Raw genomic sequence first — 22,504 nt, forward strand, 5'->3', positions numbered from 1 at the left:
CGGCTAATATTAAGACAGAAAAAAATGTTATGCTATGAAGATGATGCAAATGAATGTGAAACAAAAAAATTGGTTAGAGTTAAAAATAGAGGGCAAATTTTGGGGTGCAACACACACAAATCATTAATCCACTCTCCGTTTTTGATTTCATCCGCCGGATTTTGTAAAAATCCAACCTTTTTCACCAACCACTTCATCTTCTTCATTCACATTTCAAGAGCATTCAAATAGAGTTCAACGGATTCGTTCTTCGAGGAGGGAAACCAGGGGAGAGACAAAGAAAAATCATTGAACGGTTGCAAAATCGGGAACTTCTCCCGACGAGGTATGTTGACGAAGATTGTCTATATACTTTAGGTATCTACCATAGCATTTTCCATTTATTAGACTTCTTAGGTTTGCATAATTTCTTTATCAACAAAGAACCCACCTATGAGCGGCTGACAATTGAATTTTTAAGTTCTTTAATTTATGTTGTCCGCCCTAACACTGCTAGCACAGTCGGTACTGTTCAATTTAGAATGTTTGCTGTTGAATACCAATTCAGTACCGATGAACTAGCCAGTCTGTTAGGGATCCCTCATGGGGAGGGTGCTATTTCTGAGGCCCCTTTGGATTCCGAATGGGCTGTTGAGGTATTTTCCTTCTGGGAGCGTCTATCAAACACTTCCATTAACTCTTTTGAAGGAGTTCTTGCCTCAACCATCCATAACCCGACCATTGGAGTTTTTAGATATTTGTTGGCATGCACTGTTTTTGGCCGGGAGAATCCAAATAAGGTTAACGCTAGAGAGCTTCTATTTTTGCAAGGAAGCCTCACAAATAGAAAAATTAATTCGGTTCCGTTTATGCTCGCCCATATGATGTTAACTCTGAATAAAGCGGGACCGATTTCTTTTGGTGGCTTGATTACGTCTATTGCTCGGGCACTTAACTTGAACAATGAGATGGCTACCCTAAACCCCTTACCTCCTCGCACAATTAATTTAAAATTTCTGAGAGACTCGAAATTGTGCCGTTCAAGGAGAGAAGGAGGTTATACACTTATGATTCACGGTGTAACCATCCCATCTGTTATTCTACCTTGCACTAGACGTACAGATATACGTGATGAGAGGAATTGGACCTACGATTTAGATGCTCCACCTATTTTGGGTCCTCTTCCTCCTAACATTCCTGATGAGGCGGGACCAGACACTGATGATGAATATGATCGGAGAGAGAGATCTCCCGTACCACATGTGTCCCCCCATCATCCTTCACCACCACACACCACACCATCTTCTTCTTCTGTAGGTACCACTCATGGCTTCTATATTACAGAGGAGATGTGGCGTAACCACCTGGCTAGAGAGCAAAGGCGTGACGACCTACTCTCTACACTCCAACAACAAATAACGGGTACTATGAACTTTATGTAAGAATCGCAGCGGAGGACAGACAGGTCCTATGACACTGTTCTACAGTCTCTGCAAGTGATCACCGATACACAAGCCCGTCAACAACAATACAACCAGAGACACATGGCACTAATTGAAGCCACCCAAGGTTCCATTATTGGTAACCTTCGAGAGGCGAGGACCGCTCAGGATGCCCTGCAGGCGAGGATGGATCAAAGAGACCGTCGTCATACCCGTTCCCGTCGTCCACCTCAGGATGGCGAGGGCACTAGTGGTCAGCAATAGGTTTCCAGGTAACTCTTTCCTTATCTTATTTCGAAACATTGGGGACAATGTCCGATTTAAGTGTGGGAGGAGCATTTATCGTTTTCCTTTTATTTTCAGTTTATTTGCTGTTTTTAGACTGTTTATTTCCTTTTAGTTGTTTAATTTCCCTTTCAGTTGTTTATTTTGCTTTTTAGTATAATGCATGAGTCTGACGAGTCACCAAATATAGTAGATCCTTAGTACAATCCTACCTCCCCATACCTTTAGCCCCACCAAAAAATTTTTTTGCAAAAAGAAAATAGTGTTATTTCGAAAGTTTTCAGGTTTTAAGGACATGTTTTGAGTAAGGATACGGTGACTTGGGGAGAACTTTGCGAAACATCAGTATCTGTTTTAGCACCATAGACTTCGTAAATATAGGAATCATTCCCGAAACCCCATATACCATGGCCTTAATCATCATTTCCGTATAAGTCCTTAGTAGTTTATCTCAGCAGTCAGCTCTGGCCTACGCATCCTCTACGTAGGGGACCGATGCAAATAAGTGAATGATCCAGAAGAACAAAAAAATAAAAGAAAGCAAAAAGGCAACTCCGATATAGGTGACCCTCACAAAGTCATTTAAACCAAAGAATTGTAAAAAAAATTGCTACAAAAAGAAAAAGAAAAAGAAAAAGAAAAGCAGTACTCACTGTTAGTTGGTTCAGAGGTATCTGGCACTGAACTCGGTAGGGCGGATTACGATCCGATCCCCCACAACTACAGTTGGGTCCAGAAAAGGATTTACACATATCTATGTGCCAGAAATCCCATGCTCTGATCATAATCACTAACAGGCCACTCTACTATGAAGTATGTACGGATAACAGGCTTAATGTGATTGCGCCTGAATGAAAAGGACACAAAAAGAGATGAAGAGGCAGGCCTAGGTATTGTGGGATAATATGGGTTGGTTAATATAGGAATGAAGTTTATGTTCGTATTTGCGGATTAGTGTCATCATGTTACCCTTAGTTCACTCAGTTAGTACCTATCACTGCATCCCGACTTGAACTTAGAATTTTTACCTGAAGCACTCGTTTTCACAAATTTTCTTTTATGAGCTTTTCAATGTTTTGCTTGAGGACAAGCAAAGGTTTAAGTATGGGAGAGTTTGATCACACTAAAATTTACGTATTTTCGACTCCGATTTCGCATGCATTCTAGTTATTTTATTACCGTTTTGTTGTGTTATTACTGTGTTTTCCTTTGTTTTCAGGTTTTTACCTTAATAGGAGCCCCGATCGAGAAAAGGAGCGAAAAGGAGCCAAAAACCCTAAAAATCAGTATTTTGCTCTTATGGTCTACCCAATGGCGGGCGCCACAGTCCAAGCCATGACGTGTCCAATTCAAACTTCCATCAACTCCCACGTTTTCCCACCACTTCCACTAAGGCGCCCCACTTTGTGCTTGTGGCGGGCGCCACAAGAGGAAAACGGTTTCCTCTATTTTCAAGTTGAAGGGCATCCAAGTAAAATCCACCTTTTTTATTTGCTTATAAATAGAAACGCGAATTCAGTTTTACAATCACCCAAACTTAGAGCAGACAAAGATCCGAACGTTGGAGCAAGGCAAAATCAGAAGCAACTTTGTTTCACTTAGGCATATATTCAGTTTTATAAAGTGGTAATCGCTTCGTATTGGAGTGTTACCACAATTGTGTAATTGAGTCTGTGATAGAGTCTATACTCGAGTTTGGAGCACTTTGGAAGGAAGTTAATCCTGCCGCCATTTTCTTTTCCGCATTGCAATTTACTCAACCCTCCGATTGGAACAGGTTTTTATTACTCGCCTTTACTTTATTTATTTCCCGCACTCGCTTTTATTTTATTTATTTCCCGCACTCGCTTTTATTTTATTTATTTCCCGCACTCGCTTTTATTTTATTTATTTCCCGCACTCGCTTTTATTTTATTTCCCGCACTCGCTTTTACTTTATTTATTTCCCGCACTCGCTTTTATTTTATTTATTTCCTCGCACTCGCTTTAAATTATTTACTTTCCGCACTCGCACTACTTTCATTTATTTTCCGCACTCGCTTTAAATTATTTACTTTCCGCACTCGCACTACTTTTATTTATTTTAATGAACTTTTACTTTACCATGTCTAGCTAAATTTATAAGGCTAGAATGTAAGGATCGTAATTAAATCAGTAATTCGTACAATTGTTCGTAGAAACACTTAAAGGGCTATTTTAACTTTCAAATTAAGTTTTCCCGCACTTCAATTCCGTTGGGTAAGATCGAAAGCCGTCCAACGTCTTTTTTAACTTAATTGTTTTTAACTATTTCAAAAACAGTGAAAGCGCTTTGTCTAGTTCATTAGGAGTTTTTAACATCAAGAAGAAAAGAGATTTTGAAACTATTTTCAGACGCGTTTATAAGTTTAGAGTCTGGTTCGTGAGAACCTCTTTTGGTTAAGAAATTCAGGTTATAATACTTTTCAACTTAGTCAAGATACTATATTTCTTAAAAATAGGTTTACTACTCTAACGCAATGCGCGTCTTTTTATAAGTGACAATAAGAGGGTTTGATTAGGGAGTACAACTCGGTTCTGAATACGCGAAAGCGACAGTTCTTGTTAAATTAGTTCTTTTCAAAGTAGGAAACATTGCCCATAAGTAGTTCTATTAGCAACTACTTGGATTATCATTTAATTATGTGAATTACATTCGACCCTGTCTTTATTAACTAAATTTATTTTAAAACTTTACTTTTCAATTGCACACTACAAAAACACCTATTTTAATTGCCTTTGGTAAACACCATAACAATAGATAACGATAGATTGACACTTGGTCTCTGTGGTTCGATAATCTTTTATATTACTCTGACGCGTTCGTACACTTGCGAACATCAAGATTTACAACACATCAACACACCAAAAGTTGTGCATCAACATCCTGAAAAGAAAAAGTTTACAAAGAAAAAGTCCTTTGTTCCTAGATATAAAAGCAATTTTGAACTAACATGTTTTTATTGTGGTATTATTGGTCATACACCTAATGCTTGCTACATTAGAAACTTTAGTGTAGCAAAAGGGCATTATGTATGGGTTGAAAAAGGTACTAATTATAAAGGATCCAAAGCAATTTGGGTACCTAACAAAACTTAACTTTGTTTTGTAGGTATGCTTGAACGCCACAACAAATCTTTGGTATTTGGATAGTGGGTGCTCCAAGCATATGACCGGTGATGTGCACAAATTTTCAGATCTAAAGCTTAAGGCCAAGGGTTATGTTACTTATGGAGATAACAACAAAGGAAGAATTCTTGGCATAGGCAAAGTAGGTGCACCAAATTTCATATCCATCGAAGATGTGCTATATGTCGAAGGACTAAAGCACAATCTCTTAAGCATAAGCCAACTTTGTGACAAAGGATTCAAAATAAGGTTCACAAAAGATGAATGTTTAATTGAAGACGAAGTCACACAAGAGGTAATGCTTATAGGTAAGCGAATTAATAATATTTTCATGATTTCCCTTGATGATGTTTCTTTGAAGGTTAAGTGTCTTGTGGCAAATAACAACGACTCATGGTTATGGCATAAGAGATTTGCTCACATTCACATGGAGCACTTGAATAAGTTATTAAAACATGACCTTGTCATTGGATTGCCAAAGATAAAATTCATCAAAGATAGGCTTTGTGATGCATGTCAAAAAGGTAAGCAAACCAAGTCAACTTTCACATCCAAAAATGTGGTGTCCACTTCTAGGCCACTACAACTGTTACACATGGACTTATTTGGTCCATCAAGAACAAGAAGATTCAGAGGTAACTTATATGCTTTAGTTATTGTTGATGATTATTCTATATATAATTGAACTTTCTTTTTAGTGCAGAAAAGTGATGCATTCAAAGCATTCAAGAAGTATGCAAAACAGATTCAAAATGAGAAATCATTAACAATTGCCTCCATAAGAAGCGACCATGGTGGAGAATTCCAGAATACCTCCTTTGAAGATTTTTGCGAAGATCAAGGAATATTTCACAACTTCTCGGCTCCAAGGACTCCACAACAAAATGGAGTAGTTGAAAGAAAGAATAGGTCATTGGTGGAACTTGCAAGAACAATGCTTAGCGACTCAAATCTTCCTAAGTATTTTTGGGTGGATGCGGTTAGCACGACATGTTTTGTAAGCAATAGAGTTAACATAAGACCTATCCTAAAGAAGACTCCATATGAACTCTTCAAAGGAAGGAAACCCAACATCTCTTTGTTTCACATCTTTGGATGCAAGTGCTTTGTCCTAAACAATGACAAAGACAACCTTGGTTGAGCATGTCTGAGATGACACTGAGAGGTAATAAAGGCCTTGAGACTCACATCCGACACCAATCATCTGTCCCGAACTCTGATCCTGCAGGGTAACATTATTGTTAGTGAATGTGACATTACAATCAAGAGAACGAGTTAAACGATTGATTGAAAGTAAATTAAATGGACAATTAGGTACATAGAGGACATAAGTAACCGAGAGAGAAGGGAAAAATCGAACAGTACCAATCCCTTCGGATCGTGTTTGAAAACCATTGGCAAAAGTTATAGTAGGTAAGAAACCGAATATAGAGAGGGAAGAGAAAATATTTTTATTACCGGTAACATGATCAGACGCACCAGAATCAAGGACCCAAGATCCAAGAGAAGATGATTGAAAAAGACAAGCAGATGAATTACCAGTATATGCTACCGCGGTAGTAGAATCTAAGTTCTGATAATTCTGATACCACTTGAGAAAATCATCGTAGTTTAGCATAAAGTTATGAGGAGTAGCCATGAGTATCTGATCTAAAACAGTTGCCTTATGGAGAGTGGAGCGGTGGGAAAATTGTCAGGATCAACCGTCGAACGTGTTGTCACGTGTGGAGGTATATGCTAGTGAAAAGTGGGGAACAACTGAATCGAAGGAGGCGCTTCTTCTAGTAGGTTACTGAAGAATTTTGAAAAGTAGGAGGCAAACCAGAGTGATGACACGGTTTGCAAAATAAAATATATTCTCACCGGAAGACAGTGGGTCAACCGTGTAAAGCACGACGAAGAAAGAATTATTTCTTAGCAGGCTATAGATACCATGTTAAGATGTGTGGTTGGACCTAACTCAACCCTACAAAACCGGTTGGTAGAGTGAGGACTACCTCATTTATAAACACATGTTCAGACCATATATTGTCTGATATGGGACACTTAACACACCCCTCACGCCCAGGACTGGACATCTGGAGCGTGGAAATAAATTGTGGGTGACACGATAGCGGAAACCATAGTAGGTGGCCCACCGAATCTTAAACGAGGCTCTGATACCATGTTTAAATACAAGAGACTAAGAGACATTTGAATAAACCGCGTGTTTTGAAAAATACTATGGAGACTTTATTATATATAGAGAGATTACAACTAATTACATGATATAGTCGATGTGAGACTATTCTATATATTCTTAACACTATATATATTTACAAATATCAACATCAACAAAATAAGAGTAGCTAATTGATATGTACCAACCATAGTTCAGGTATCACCCAATCTCTGGCTAGTTTGCTTTATCAGATAGGATAAGAGTTGCGTTTGATTTTGGTGAGTTGATCAAATCTTAAAACAAGCTAAATATTTTGCTTTAAATCTGGCTATTTCATTTCCATCCTTTATTATTAGTATTATTGTGAAACCAAAAACAAATATTTTGACTACTTAAGACATTGTTGGAATTCTCCTAGCTCCTAAATTTCAGCTACAAATTGTTGACATACCCTAAAATTTTCCCCACCCTTTTAATTTGTTATCTGACTTTTGGTCTTTAATTCATATGCGTTCTCCTAGGCATTTAGGTCATTTCTTTCATTCCATTTTTTTAACAAATATCATTGATTAAAAGGTTTTATGATTGGATACTTATTAATTATCTTGGCAAGTCTCATGGGCTAAGGTTTTCTTCCATGAGATATATGGAGATCAAAATTTGGCCTTGCATTACATTAACTTGGTTTGTTCACTTCTTGAAACCCTAATAATTGGTACAAGCTTTGGTCATGATTTGATTGTATCATGGTGTGGTTGATCTTGAAAGTCTTTTTTTGGTGATCATGTTCATATAAAGATTTAGTGATTATTGGTTGATTCATGGCATGCATTCAAGGCAAAGTTCAAGATCAAGAGTGTGAATGTTTAAAACTCAAAAGATTAAGAGGAAAACTATGAGGCATAAGTTAAATCAAGACATAATTCATTCAAAAGGGATTCGTTCTCATTACATATACACCAAACCATGCTACAAAATCCAATCCTAAGAAATTTGCGGTCCACCTAGTGATACCTAGTCGTATGGGTAACACCAGTCTTAGTCGGCAAACGACATCATCCAATCGCGCATGACATAACATTTTGAAAAATTATATTTAGTGCATACCCTTTGTTTCCCTAGGATCACAGTCTTACATAATTCTAGGTGTGTTAGTAAAGCATTAAAGTATCAACTCGTCTCGGGCAAAAATCCAAATAGAAGGCAGAGGGACAATGGGTGGGACAAATGGGAAAAATCATAGGTAGTTCTCGTGGGGGAAGAAGCAATGATACCTAATCAAACATCATTTGTAGACTTCCCATCAGAAAAAGAGCTAGAAGATTCATCAAAAAGTTGTTTCCAAAAATAGTTCTACTAGAAACACCATTAGATTTAGAATGATCAGAAATAATCACAGGTTTAAAATTAGGGAGAGCATGCACCTGGGGGTTGTTATTCAAGTCATTTAGGGTTTCTATCCCCATAGATGACGAAAAGTATCTACCGAAAGAGTCGCTTTCTGAGTTAGCAGATGAATCACTTATGTTAGCCATAACAAAGATAAAGGAATGAAAATTATGTTATAAAGGTCAAGGTTGAAATTGGTACTTGAAGTAAAGATGGGTCAACGAAAGGAGAAAGCAAAGGGAACGAAAGTCGAAGATAACTCTAAGAACACAATGCACTAGTGAGAAAAGAGGATGCATTGTAACTAAAGGTTACCAAAAAAGAAAAGAAGATCAAATAATTTCTCAAAATACCAACTCTAATTTAATTAGTTATGAAATCTAAAACCTACTTACAAAATTGTGCAATATTTATATAAGAAAGAAAAATTTGTCAGACGCATCAAGTTTCACCCGCATATGAGTTAACAAAATTAGGCTGACACAAATCATATAAGACTTCATGTTCAACACTTTGCGGAAAGCCTTAGGGGAAATTGTTCTGGGTCAGTCAAAAGGCCAATAAAAGGAGGTCCATGTTTTACTTCAAAGACGACCCAACCATAAGCTTTAACCAATGATATAAATAAATCCACATGAGTAAGACCTAAGGTACACTAATACTTTCCATGATTCACTCTACCTGTTTTTGGACTCATTGACTGATTTAGGCGTTTGAGTGCTTACCTTGTAGATTCACCCTCATGATCTATCATATCAGAGACTTACAAACCACATCATAAGTCAATCACCATAATTCAAAGAATAATTTTGGTTCTGGTTATATATATATATATATATATATATATATATATATATATATATATATATATATATATATATATATATATATATAAGCGAATATAAATAATATAACTCAACTATCAGGGCATACTCTAATAAGATTGGCTTATGAGATATGTTGCGTGCTTGGATGAGGGTCCTTATGTTTGTTGTAAAATTGTTGTCTTGGTTAATGGTTGTCCTACACAAGAGATTAATAACCAAAAAGTGATCATTTAACTTCTTTCCTTTCCTCTTAGTTGCAGAGAGATTGAGTATGCTATTCGGGAAGGTTATAAAGATTCGTCTTTTTTATGGTTTCAAGGGAAAATATGATCTTGTGATTTCTAATATTCAGTATGTTGATGATACTTTAATTTTGACTGAGAAAATTATTGAAAACCTTTGGATTATTAAATCACTCCTTTGGGACTTTGAGATCGCTTCAGAACTTCGAGTGAATTTCGCTAAGAGTAGTGTGACAAAGGTTAATGTTAATTCAAAATTTTTACGAGCCTTCGATCGGTGTTAACCCCCACCTTGGAACTACTTGGAGACTGTTGGTTAACTATATTTGGAAAAGGCTTAACTCGTTATATAATAAGTTTGTTAGCTTGGATGGTCGTACAATCTTATTAAACTGTGTTCTTAACTCTATACTCATTTTCTTACTTTCCTTACTTAAAATGCATGTTAAAGTATGGAAAAATCTGGTTAGACATTATAGGTGTTTCCATTGGGGAGGAACAATCGATAAAGATAAGTTTGCTTGGGTCCCTTAGTCGATGTGTGTAAGCTAAAAATGGATGGCCGAATGAGGGTAAGAGATATATGTCTGGCTTATTTTGTGCTTCTAGGTAAATGTACATGGAGATTATTAGAGTGAGAGAGCCTCTAGTTTGCCATTATATCAACCAAGTATGGGCTCTTTTAGTCAGAGAGGGAGGTTAGTGGGTTTTCGTTCTTCTTCGTCTTGGTGGAAAGGAATTTCCTTATTTGGTTATGGTCCCTAAGATTCATGAGATTGGTTCACGAAGAACATCACTTAAAAGACAGGAAATGGGCTATCTACCTTATTTTGGAATATCCCTGGTGTGGTCTTATCCCTATGAAAGACCGCTTTCTAAGACTTTGACGAGTTTCATATCGTTGATAGGAGATTAAGTGATTTGGATGAGTTTATGAGTGTGGTTTGGTCTTAGGATCTTCGGTGAATGAGGGGTTTGTTTGTTTGGGAACATGAGATGATGGTGAACCTCATGGTTGCTACCAAGGGTTTTAGTGCTTCCCCTGACGGGGACTGTTGATGGACGTCACCTGATAAAAACGATTTGTACTTCAATGTCATCTGACTATTCTTTCTCTTTTTTCTAATATTGCTCGGATTTTACACTTGGAAGAGTTGAATCCCGCCTAAAGTTTTGGTTTTCTCATAGTAGTTGCTTAGAGATAGAATTTCACCAAAGATAACCTTTTTAGACAAAAGGTGATCATTTACACTAGTGGTATTAATCGTGTCTTCTATTAGGGGGTTGTTGAGTCACTTAATCATATGTTTGTCTCTTGCAAGATGACAACTTTCATTTGGTATAATATTTTTAAGTGGTTTAGGTAAGCGTGGTGGAAATTCATAGGATCAATGTTATAAATCATGAGATATCTTGGTCCAACGTCTATAATTAGGTATGAGTTGTCTTTAGTCTACGATTCTATGTTATGGATCATATGAAAATTACAAAATATGTTCTTGGGTCAACGTCTATATATATATATATATATATATATATATATATATATATATATATATATATATATATATATATATATATATATATATATTATTTATTTTTGAAAGATTGAGGTCCTAATTTTTTGTGGAGGCGCTTGTGTTGTGTCAGAGGCTTTTTTGTGTTTTTGTTTTCTTTTGACTTTAATTTTTTATTACTAGGTTTGTTTTTGTCCTTCTGCTAGAGGTTGATTTTTTTTTTTAGTTTTAAAAGCAAACAATATATTATACATAGTATATAGTATAAGAGATACTCAATTCTTAATATAAGAGAGAAATCAAATAAAAACAGAAGTAAGCTATACATCTAAGAAAGAAATATACATGAACAGTACCAATATTCTTTTATTTCAAAATCATTAAACGTTCAAAAAGTTAAAATAATAAATAAAAAATATTCTAAATTAATTTACTCTTTTTCAACCAAATGTAAGTTCTTACTTGACACTTTTTTCAACTTTTATTTTTTTTCCCTCTTCTCACTCTTTCACTTACTTTTTTCTCTTTTTTCAAAATTTGAAATCCAAATCTTCTCTAATTATTATTATTATTATTATTATTATTATTATTATTATTATTATTATTATTATTATTATTATTATTATTATTATTATTATTATTATTATTATTATTATTATTATTAATTATGGTCCTATATATCAATTTTCCTAATCTATCCTGTTTATCTCTCTCAACCATTGAATTTTTTTTCTCATTCTCTTTTTATTATTTTAGACAATTATATTTAAAATTCAAAATTCAAACATTCTCTAATTTTTTTCACACTTTTAAAATTCAAATCTTCTCTAATTTTTTTTCACACTTTCAAAATACTATTTTAATAAAAAAAATTGTAAAGACTATTTATAATTATATATTACTAAATTTACACTAATATAAATGTGAATTTGAAACTTTTTATTTTTAATTTTTACAACATATTTAAGAAATTCAATATATTTATTACCACTAAAAAATAATTATTATTTTACTTTTTAATTTTAATAAAATTAACAATTTATTTTACATACAATTAACTTTCCATATAATGAGTACTATCATCATAATTACATTATTTTCAAATGTCAAAATTTCTTCTTTTTTCTCTCTCCATCTTTAGGTCTTTTTTAATTTTTTTTTATAATTATTTAATATATTTGAGTTTATATGATTATTATGATTTATAACTAAGTAATATATTTTAAATTTTCATGTGAATCTAAATATATTTTAAATTTAATTATAATAAAATTAATAATTTATTTTATCAAATTACATAATACGCAGTACACGTTCAAATAACTAATAATATTAATAATCCAACAATTATTTTTATTTAATAAATATAATTTTTATTTTTAAATTATGATTAAAGAGACTATTTTGTTTCAATTCACGGGTCACTATCAAATACTTGAATCTCTATTTAGAAGACAAAATTTTTATTTATAAATATTAAATCTTTTTCTTTTTCTATCTCGTATGTTTTTTCTATATGAATATTTAATAAAGTTTATATCATTTTATAATTAAATAATTCAAAATATATTTTATAACATACCAAATAAATTTATTCTTGCTCTTATCTAGATGGGTGTTAATAAAGTAATTTCGTTAAAATTCTATTTGGGTCAAAGTGGGGCAATTTTTCCAACCAAGCAATTAAACAAACCCGAATCAAACTTCCGAGGAAAAAAAAAACCTCGGCAACACCAAAACCTCAAATTTCTATTCCCTCTTTCTTCCCTTTGTTCGACAAGACTCGGAACAAAAACCACAGAGAAAATCATGAGAAGAAGAATCAAAGAGCTTCTAGGCCTTTGTTTTTCATCTCGACACTCTAAAATTCACAACCAACCACTCTCAAAATCGCTACAACCCACTTCTTCTTCTCAATGTTTTCAAAACCCCAAAGAGATTCACTGATTTTCCAACGGTTCAAAGAAAGGAAACTCAAAGGGTCATCAAAAGACTCAATTTTTAATCCAAAAGTTTCAAATTCAGTTCCAGAATGTTTTGATACTAACGTTGATAAAACAGTCCAAAAGGGTTTGAAAAATGAGAGTCAAAATGAAGATTCTATGGTGGTTGCCAACTTTAAGGAATTGGGTTTGAGTGAAGTTCTTGTTGAGGTTATGGAAGAGATTGGTGATTTTGTACCAAGTGAGATACAGTGTGTTGTTATTCCAACTATTTTGGAAGGGAAGAGTTTGCTGTTGAGTTCACCATCTCAACCTGATAGAACATTGGCCTACTTGTTGCCCCTTATTCAGGTTCATTTTATTACCTTCCTAGGGTTTGGATCCTTTGCGATTTTATTTATTTTTGTTATTCATTTGAAATTTATATAAATGTAAGTTACCGCGAATCTAAACTGTACATACATTGGTTGCATTTGTCTGTGATGACCATGGTTATAAATTGCGGTCGTGGATGTTGCGATTGCGGTCATGATGACCATGGTTTTAAATTGCGGCCGCTGAAGCAGTTGTCGTTGTGGATGTTGCTATCACGGTCATATTGGCCATGGTTTTAAATTGCGATCATGGATGTATTTGCGATTGCAGATGTGCGATTGCGGTCATTCTAGTTGCTCTTGCGAAATTTTGATTGGGAGGTGTTTGAAATATACCATTGAAAAACACTTAATTGTTAAAGATTTTTCTTTACTATAGAAGTAATTGGGGTTTGGGATTCTGAAATTTTGAGTTTTGATGAAATACTTGAAGAAATATGGGTGAAGTTGTTATATGCGGTTTCTAATGCGGTTGTGGAGATTATCGCTTCAGCAATATTGCGGTTGCGGACTGCAATATAAAACCATGGTGATGACTGCAACTGTTTCCGTGGCCGCTATTTAAGATTTTGTCGTAGTTTTTACTATAATTTAGGATAATGTTAAGCTAAAATGGTCTATGATTTGATTGAATTGATTAAATCCGTGTAACTTTACAGTTGTTAAGACGAGATAGAGAGTTTGGTTTGAATTCAAAGCATCCTCGAGCCGTTGTGCTTTGTGCTTCCGAGGAGAAAGTTGAACAGGTCACTCTATCATCAACTTGTCTGATTAGTCCTGTAGTGTAGAGTTGGCATCCTGAGTTTTTAAATTGGTTTTGCCATTGCAGTGTTTCAATGCAGCAAGATATATCATCCACAATGCAGAATTGAAGTCTGCAAAGAATCATGCTTCATCAGATAACGAAAAGTTGAATTCCTCAATTGGCTTAATGATTGGAACTCCTTGTGAGATTCTTCAATACATTGATGAAGGGATTGTTGTTCCTGCTGAATTAAGATATTTGGTTAGTGTCAATAATGAGTAGTTTTTTGTTTCGGTTCTTGGGAGCTCGAAACATTGATCACATATGTATGTTTCATTTTCATTAAGTAGGTATTGGATGAAGCCGATTCCATGCTTGGTAACCACCTTGGTCCTGAAATCCATAAAATTATCAGACCATTACAGCATCATGACGAAAAATCCAATGTCAAAAGATTGCAGACAATTTTGGCAATTTCAACTATAGCCGAGGTATAAATGAGTAAATAACCATGTTTTTGTATTTGAACTTTTGCATGAAACTACGACGAGACTACTTTTAGTGCAGTCAGGAATTACGCATTCGGGACATCAGTGACCATTTGATCAAAAATCAGAAGGTCCAGATTCAAGCTTTCTTTTTTGAAATAAAACAATTTAAAACATGCACTTTTAGGACTGCGCAATCTTGATCCAAGAGCCACCGATGCCTATTGTCTAGAATGCATGACTGTGGAGAATCTTGAATGCATGCAATGCAAAATCCTCATAAATATATGTTTCTGAATTGGTCCTTTTCTTATGGCAGGTTTTGGGCAAAAAATCGCCCCTTTTGGAACGTCTTGAGTGCGATCATGCTGGAAATATTTCTGCATTGTCTATAGAAATGGAGGAAGCAGAAGTTTTTCATTTGACAGAGTCTCTGGACGCACTTAGGAAAAAATTGGAGGAGGCCATGAATTCCCTTTAGAAATAACAGCAACATCTTGGTATGCAATTTCTATGGCATATTCTTACAAAAGATGTGTTAAAATAGGTTTTATGATTTTTTTCGGTAGAAATCAAATATCCTCTGCACGCAACTGCAGAGACTAATCCCTCGAGTCGGGGAGGACCACAATGGATAGCATAAGGGAAGTTAAATAGTCATTATCATTTTTAAGTTGTGGTGTATATGTACATATTTATATGCTATTAGAACAAAAATTAAGTTCATGTAAGACGTTTCAAGATGGGAACTTCCGATATAGAGACCTGCTTCTTGATTATAACAGTTTAATATTAATGAGATGGAATCTCTTATTAATTTAAAATTTGAAAATTATGAAGTACAATTTATTCTTGTTTATATCTTTGAGACACAACTAGAAACTAGGATGAACTTCTTCATTCATCCAAAAAGCAACAATACATCATGTCGTTTTATCTGTGTTGAAATTGAAGGTATGAAAACTTTGGGAAAACATTTTTGTATCATGTAAACTTGCATTTTATTATCCTTGACTTTTGATCCAATGGATTTGACGACAACTAAAGTTATTGAGATATGGTAGAGGACATCCGTTGCTGCTTATCAGAAAGATCGACAATTAAAGTTGATATATGGTATAGGACATTTGTTGTTGCTCATGGGAAAGAGGTGTTGTACATACAAAAACTCGAATGCTCAAATAACGAGGATTTAAGGAGAGTTTAGAGGTTTAACTAAATGGAAAACATATATTTCACCTAGGTGGAGGCCCTAGGTTCATAAAAGGTTATGAAGTTTAGAGATACTCAGTGTGAATGGCATATCTTCGTCTGATTGCCATATGAAGATCATGAGTCAATAATAAGGAGTGTGAATCACATATATTCGTTTTATTGCCATATGAAGGTCATGAGTCAATAATGAATGTGAATCACATATCTCCATTTCATATGAAGATCATGCGTCGAAAAATAAAGAGTGTGAATCACATATCTTTGTCTGATTGCCATACGAAGATCACGAGTCAATAATAAGGTGTGATCTTATGTGTCGCTGGTTACAGTGTAGAATGTGTAATCATTGGTGAATGTTTAGTGGTGACTTGTACATCATGTGGCTCATATCACAATTAGGATTAATTTAATATAACCATGTTTGTGATATGGTGTTTAAAGTTACTTAAAAATTGTTTATGGGATCGTTAGAATGTGTCAAGTAGTCGTTTACATGACTGTTGACCTGAAGCAATGGCAATTTCCTTGTAGGCTATGTATCATGGTCATATAGAGGACTCTCATGGCTATGTGAAAAACCATATTGATTTTTTTTTTGTAAGATGCATAAGGGTTTGGTAGGGTTGTTGGAGTAATGCGTAATATTCATGAAGAAAAAAAAGTTTAAACTCTCTTCCTTTGTTCTGGACAAGGACTGTATGTGGGAGAAGAAGAGTTGTCGTGTAGCCGACGAGTGTGGGTTGCCCCTTAACATTGAAAATTACCCTTGGTTGTTTAAGGAATTCCTATAAATCCATTTTAGATACTGCATTCATGATAATTTTATGAAGGCGACCAATCACACATGTAGGAATTGAGGAAGACTAGGAAGTGTTCGTCCTTGAGTGTAATGCTGAGACTTGCAATCAAGGTGATGGGATTACATTTATGATGTACTAGTACTTTTTAAAATGGGTCTTGTTATACCTTTTATCATTGATATGCTCTTGATGACCATCTTCATTTGGTACCTTCTCAAATTCCTCCTAATTTCTGGACACATATTATTGGATTTAAGATGCTAAGTTGGCATATGAGGATGCTTTCCCTGTCTCATTATTTTGTAACAACTTATGTCCAATTCTAGACATGGGTTTTGTTCAAATAGCATATTAAAGTGTCTGGAACTTAAATTCTATATTAAACTTTGTTAGTACTTGTCTTGCATAAACTGTTTTTTTCAGAATCTTTTAGTGACAAACAAACTTTTTTCATTATCATAGAAAATTTCACAACTAATATTTATATAATTAATGTTGGATATACATTAAAATGTATCAGGATTATATCGTTGACAATAAAAATTTGATATTACATACAAAAAATGAGTCGCCACTTAAGTACATTGCTATATAAAACTAAAATACATCAAAACATGTGTCACTACCTGTATACGTGCGTTTTTGACGCCATGAGATTAGTATGCAAAAAGAGTTCTTTCGACAAATGACGCCATGGAATTAACAGTTTAGTTGATAAGTATTTCCAACACTTCGACATATTAATAATTCGACATTTCGACAAGATGTTTGCAGATGAAGAAACGTCTTTGACAGGCATGGATGATATTATGGTATTTCGACAATTCGACAAAGTCTGGAGAGAGACGTCATTTCGACATAAAGTGAAATTTTAAATTCAAAAGAGTTGTGACGTTTGGCAGAAGACGCGTGGAAGCATCTGGCGAAAGGAAAAAGCCAAGTGTCACAGTTTTAGGATTTGTTTGTTAATAACAGTTATTTTGTTTGTATATAAATAGGATAGTTGTTATCAGAAAAAGGGGTGAAAACTTGTACAAAATTCCTACAAACACTCAAAGTACCCGTGTGAGAGAAAAGAGTCATATTCGGAAAATGTACGTGTAAACAAACACCATTTCTTTAAAAGTTTTATCTTATAAAATTCAAAGTTCTTCACCAATTTTCCTTTACATTTACCAGTCATTTATCTTTCTGCATTTTCTTTTCGACACTTTATGCTTCGCCAGTTATATTCCGCCATTTATCTTAATCTTGTTAAGTTTACTTTTATTTAAACGTTTGTAATCAATATCTTTCGACATGAAAGACTTAGTGAGCCAAATGAAAGATACAAAAGTCGTTCCAGAGATTTACAAAGTTATTTAGATATGCACATGTCCTAGGATTTGTGTGGTTGATCCTGCAAGTAACCCAATTCGACAAGTTTTGGAAAACCAGAGGTTGTTCGCCAAAATCCACAGCGAACAAATTGGCACGCCCAGTGGGACAGTGCAAAAATCTAAAACTTAGATAATCTTTAGTCAAGGTTTCTTCTTCGTTGTATGAGACTAAGAAGCGGTAAATTAGCCGTATCTGACGTAGAAAGACCTAAAAGAACAAGAGTTAGGAAAATGGTGAATCAACCAAATAATCCAAATAATCCTAATCCAAATGAAGCCATCCCAGTATCCAACCCTATCCCTTCGACAGGAGGAAATGTGGGGTCAATCCCTGTGTCAGAGGCTGTGCCTTCGTTAATAGGGTCAATACCAGCGGTTTCAATATCACAAAATGCGCCTAATCCGTCCATTAGGGCGCAACAAATGCATGTTGGGACACCTCCTCCTATAGAAAATGCTTTTAGGCCTTTTGTGACAATTTTCACCATGCCTCTGCCTGGTAGGGAACAACCATTTGGAATGCCAACTTCGGTAATGGCAAACTTACACAATTCGCCAGCATTGTATTCTGATTCTATGATCAATATGTCTTCACCCCTACAAGGGTCGGGATATGGCGGAAACATGAATAAACTAAACCAACAACCACTTTACATGCCAGCGATAACAAATAATTCCGCGCAAATAATTAGACAGCAAATGGACGAGAGTAATCATGATATGGTCCAAATGTTAACACAACAAATGGGGGCGGTGTTTAACCCTCTAATACAAAACACCACCCAAACAAACCAATTGTTGGCAGCGCAAATGACGCGCATTGTTGACTTTTTTGGGGTCCCTCAAACTCGACACAGAGAACAAATGGTTCAGAACCCAGTGGTAGCGGTCCAGGAAGAGCCTACGATAAACCAAATACCGTTAGACAATCCTCAGACAAACGCGAGAAACCAAGAGGATGTGGTCGAACAACCTCGTGTCGAAATCCCTGTTCCACAAGAGCCTAGAAGGATAGTAATCCAGAGAGGCCAAGACGCGGATGCTGTGTTGTAACAACGAATCTGGTATAATAACTTGCCTGTCGAAAACAATTTAGCGGCCATGGTCGAAACGATAATGGCACAAAATGGGGTGAACATGGGATTGCAAAGGCCTAGTTACACCTCCCCACTGTCGGAATATATTCTGCAAGAAGAACTGCCACCAAGGTGGAAAGTTCCTAAGTTCACCAAATTCTCAGGAGACACTAGTGAGTCCACCATAGAACATGTGGCACGTTATCTGATCGAAGCAGGGGAAATAGCCCGTAATGAAAATTTGAAAATAAAATATTTTCCTAGTTCCTTGACGAAAAATGCGTTCACTTGGTTTACATCTTTGCCTGCAAACTCAGTATATACGTGGACCCAATTGGAAAGGTTGTTCCATGAACAATTTTACATGGGACAAACAAAAATAAGTCTGAAAGAATTAGCCAGTGTTAAGAGAAAACACTCAGAACCAATAGATGATTATTTAAATAGGTTCAGATTGCTAAAGGCTAGATGTTTCACTCCGGTGCCAGAACATGAGTTAGTCGAAATGGCCGTAGGGGGACTAGATTATTCTATAAGAAAGAAACTAGATACCCAATATTTAAGGGATATGGCACAATTAGCAGATAGGGTGAGACAGGTCGAAAGGTTAAGGGATGAAAAATTCAGAGCAAATAAGAATAAAAAAGAAAGGGTGGCCTACGTAGGGGTTTGCCAAGATGATGAATACGGCGAAAACGAACCAAGTAACTTCGACGAACAAGAGATTGACTTAGCAGAACTAAAGCAAGGCCCACCTTATTCGTGTAAAGTACTAACTCCGTCGAACGGAAACCCAGTCGAAACCAATGATAAGTTCCCCAAAAGAACTTATACATTCGACATCACCAAATGTGACGAAATTTTCGATTTGTTGGTTAAAGATGGTCAATTAATAAAACCACCAGGCGCTAAAGAACCACCTATGGAACAACAGAAAAAGAGAGGTTTTTGTAAATAACATAATTTTCTGGGCCATAAAACGTCTCGTTGTTTCCTTTTCAGGGATCTCGTGCAAAATGCTATCCGTGACGGAAGGTTGAAGTTTGGTGATAAGCCAAAACAACAGATGAGGATTGATTCGAATCCCATGCAGCCAGTCGAAGCCCATTACGCTGAACCATCCATTGTGAACATGGTGGAGGTTGAAATTGCTCCTGATGGCAATCTCGAAATGGTGGAAGCTGCTGGAGTTTTCGACACAAATATCAACATGGTTGAGATTGCTGATGATCTCGCAAACCAGAACGAAGTTGAAGTTACTGAAGGCTTTGACGACCAGAAAAAGATGGAAACTACTGAGGGTTTCGACAAAAAGGACAGTGACAATACTGCTGAAGATGGTATGGTTCGACAAGAAGAGAAGTGGGATTGCTTGGGACAGCCAAGTGGGAAGTACGATTATCTGGTGAAATACAATGCGCCGGTAAGCTCTCATATCGACATCAACACAATCCAACCAACCGGTTGGGGAGATGTTCCTTCGAGCAACAATGAAAAAACATTTGAGACAATTGAGAATCTCCCTATTATAAAAAAGAAGGTTACTGAAGACCTCACTATTGAAAACAAGGCTACTGAAGGCCTTGATCCTGATCAAACAAAGACAGGTGATGTCGCAAATTGCGTCAACACCATGGGACCTTTCAGTAAAGAGGTCACAAGAATCAAAGCAGAAGCTGTGAATGGTCCTATGAAGCCTGCGACCAGTGGAATTCTGCACAGAATAATGGAGGACCCCAAAAGAAGTTGGAACAAGTGCTGTTGCAGGCATAATCCCAGGAACATGTCTTGGTGCTGCTGCCCAGAAAAGGAGTTTGACCAGACACCAAGAGGTGTCGAAGTCGAAGAAGAAAGACTCATTAAGAAAATGAACGAATTATGCATTGCTGACGAACGAAATGTTGGGGTAAATATGGTGGAAATATCTCAGGGAGACCAAGCTGAAGTGGGTGAAGATCGTCGTCGAAAGGAGTACCAAAAGTTGGCGTATCCTAAAGAAGACGAAAATCTAGTGGAATTCATCAAGAGGTGCCAAAAGATGAGGACTGAAGTGATGTTATGCCCACGCTGCAGTGCAATCTTCGACAGGAAGGTAGCAACCAATCTGGAAGCAGTGGATAAAGCCAAGAGAAAAGAGAACTGGGGGACAACAAGATATGACCCAAGGAGAAGTAATCATCACCAATGGAGGCATGGGGAAAGACACCATAACACTTACAAACCATCTAACAAAGCAATGGATGACAAATGGGTTCAACCCATTAGAGACGCCCAAGGGCAGAAAAAATGGAGAAAATTTGAGGTTCAGAGAGGCGCTTCGATGGAAGACAAGAAGGAAATGGAAAAGCACAAGCCAAGACCATATCCTTCAGAAAACTACAAAGGAAAAAACCCTATGTCAAGATCCCAATGGAGAAGATTCCAGAGGCAGAAGAGGGCAGAAAAGGAGGCGGCAGAAAAAAGCGTGAATGGAAAAGATGCTGACAGCAAAGAAAAAGCAGAATCTAGTAACAATCTTCAAATGGCAAGCAGAAAAGAGACTTCCCACCAGGTAAATCCTGGCAGCATAATCGAACCTGTGGCGCCGAAAGAGAAGATGCAAGAAGACGACGAAGTAACTGACAACTTCGAATCCGACTCAGAAGCGTCCTTTAATGTGATTTGCAACGTGGTTTCTGTCCTCCCTAGAGATTATGATAGAGTCATGGAGGTCGAAGACGAAGAAGATGAGATGGAAGAGGAAACAATGGCACACATGCCCGTCTGCTACTACATCATGAACAATGGGTGCGTCGAAGAGCAAAATGCTTTCTTCGAAAGGCCATATGATTCCATGAAAGCACATTTAAAGCCTTTGTTCATAAAAGGAAAGGTGGAGAATGTTGGTGTAAACAAGATACTGGTAGATGGAGGAGCAACAGTAAATTTGATGCCTCATTTCATGCTAAAGAAGATTGGGAAAGATGATTCAGACGCAAAACCTCACAACATGGTGCTGTCGAACTACGAAGGAAAAGTAGGAACCACTATGGGCGTTATCTAGGTGAATTTGACTGTTGGAACCATAACAAGGCCAACGATGTTCATGGTCATTGCTTCAAGGGCGAATTACAACCTACTACTTGGAAGGGAATGGATTCATGGTGTAGGAGTCGTACCTTCTTCAATGCATCAACGAATAGCCATTTGGAGGCCAGACGGGATTGTCGAAAACATTGAGGCTGATCAAAGCTATTTCATGACAGAAGTGAACAATGTCAACAGTCAAAGCTTCGACAAGAACCTGGCTCACATACCTCCGTGCAGCCCAGCCGAATTCGACTTAAAGGCAACAGACAACGCCTACTGCTCCATGTACCTTCATCCTACACATGGTTTTCAGTGGGACAAAGAGGTAATTGGAGAATCTTACATGTGGGGAACTACTCATATAACGCCAACGGGATGGGGAAGCGAATTTGACAGTGACGAGTAAAGAATCAGCGCTCGAAAGAA

The 22,504-nt window shown here is 36.3% G+C and overlaps 1 pseudogene; it reads left to right on the forward strand.

Annotated features, from left to right (window-relative positions):
- The first annotated feature begins 12,655 nt into the window (after positions 1–12,655).
- LOC127127956 (DEAD-box ATP-dependent RNA helicase 39-like) lies at positions 12,656–15,340 on the forward strand (annotated as a pseudogene).
- Positions 15,341–22,504: the final 7,164 nt, after the last annotated feature.

Source organism: Lathyrus oleraceus, chromosome 1 (genome assembly GCF_024323335.1).
Source record: "Lathyrus oleraceus cultivar Zhongwan6 chromosome 1, CAAS_Psat_ZW6_1.0, whole genome shotgun sequence".
NCBI lineage: Eukaryota > Viridiplantae > Streptophyta > Magnoliopsida > Fabales > Fabaceae > Lathyrus > Lathyrus oleraceus.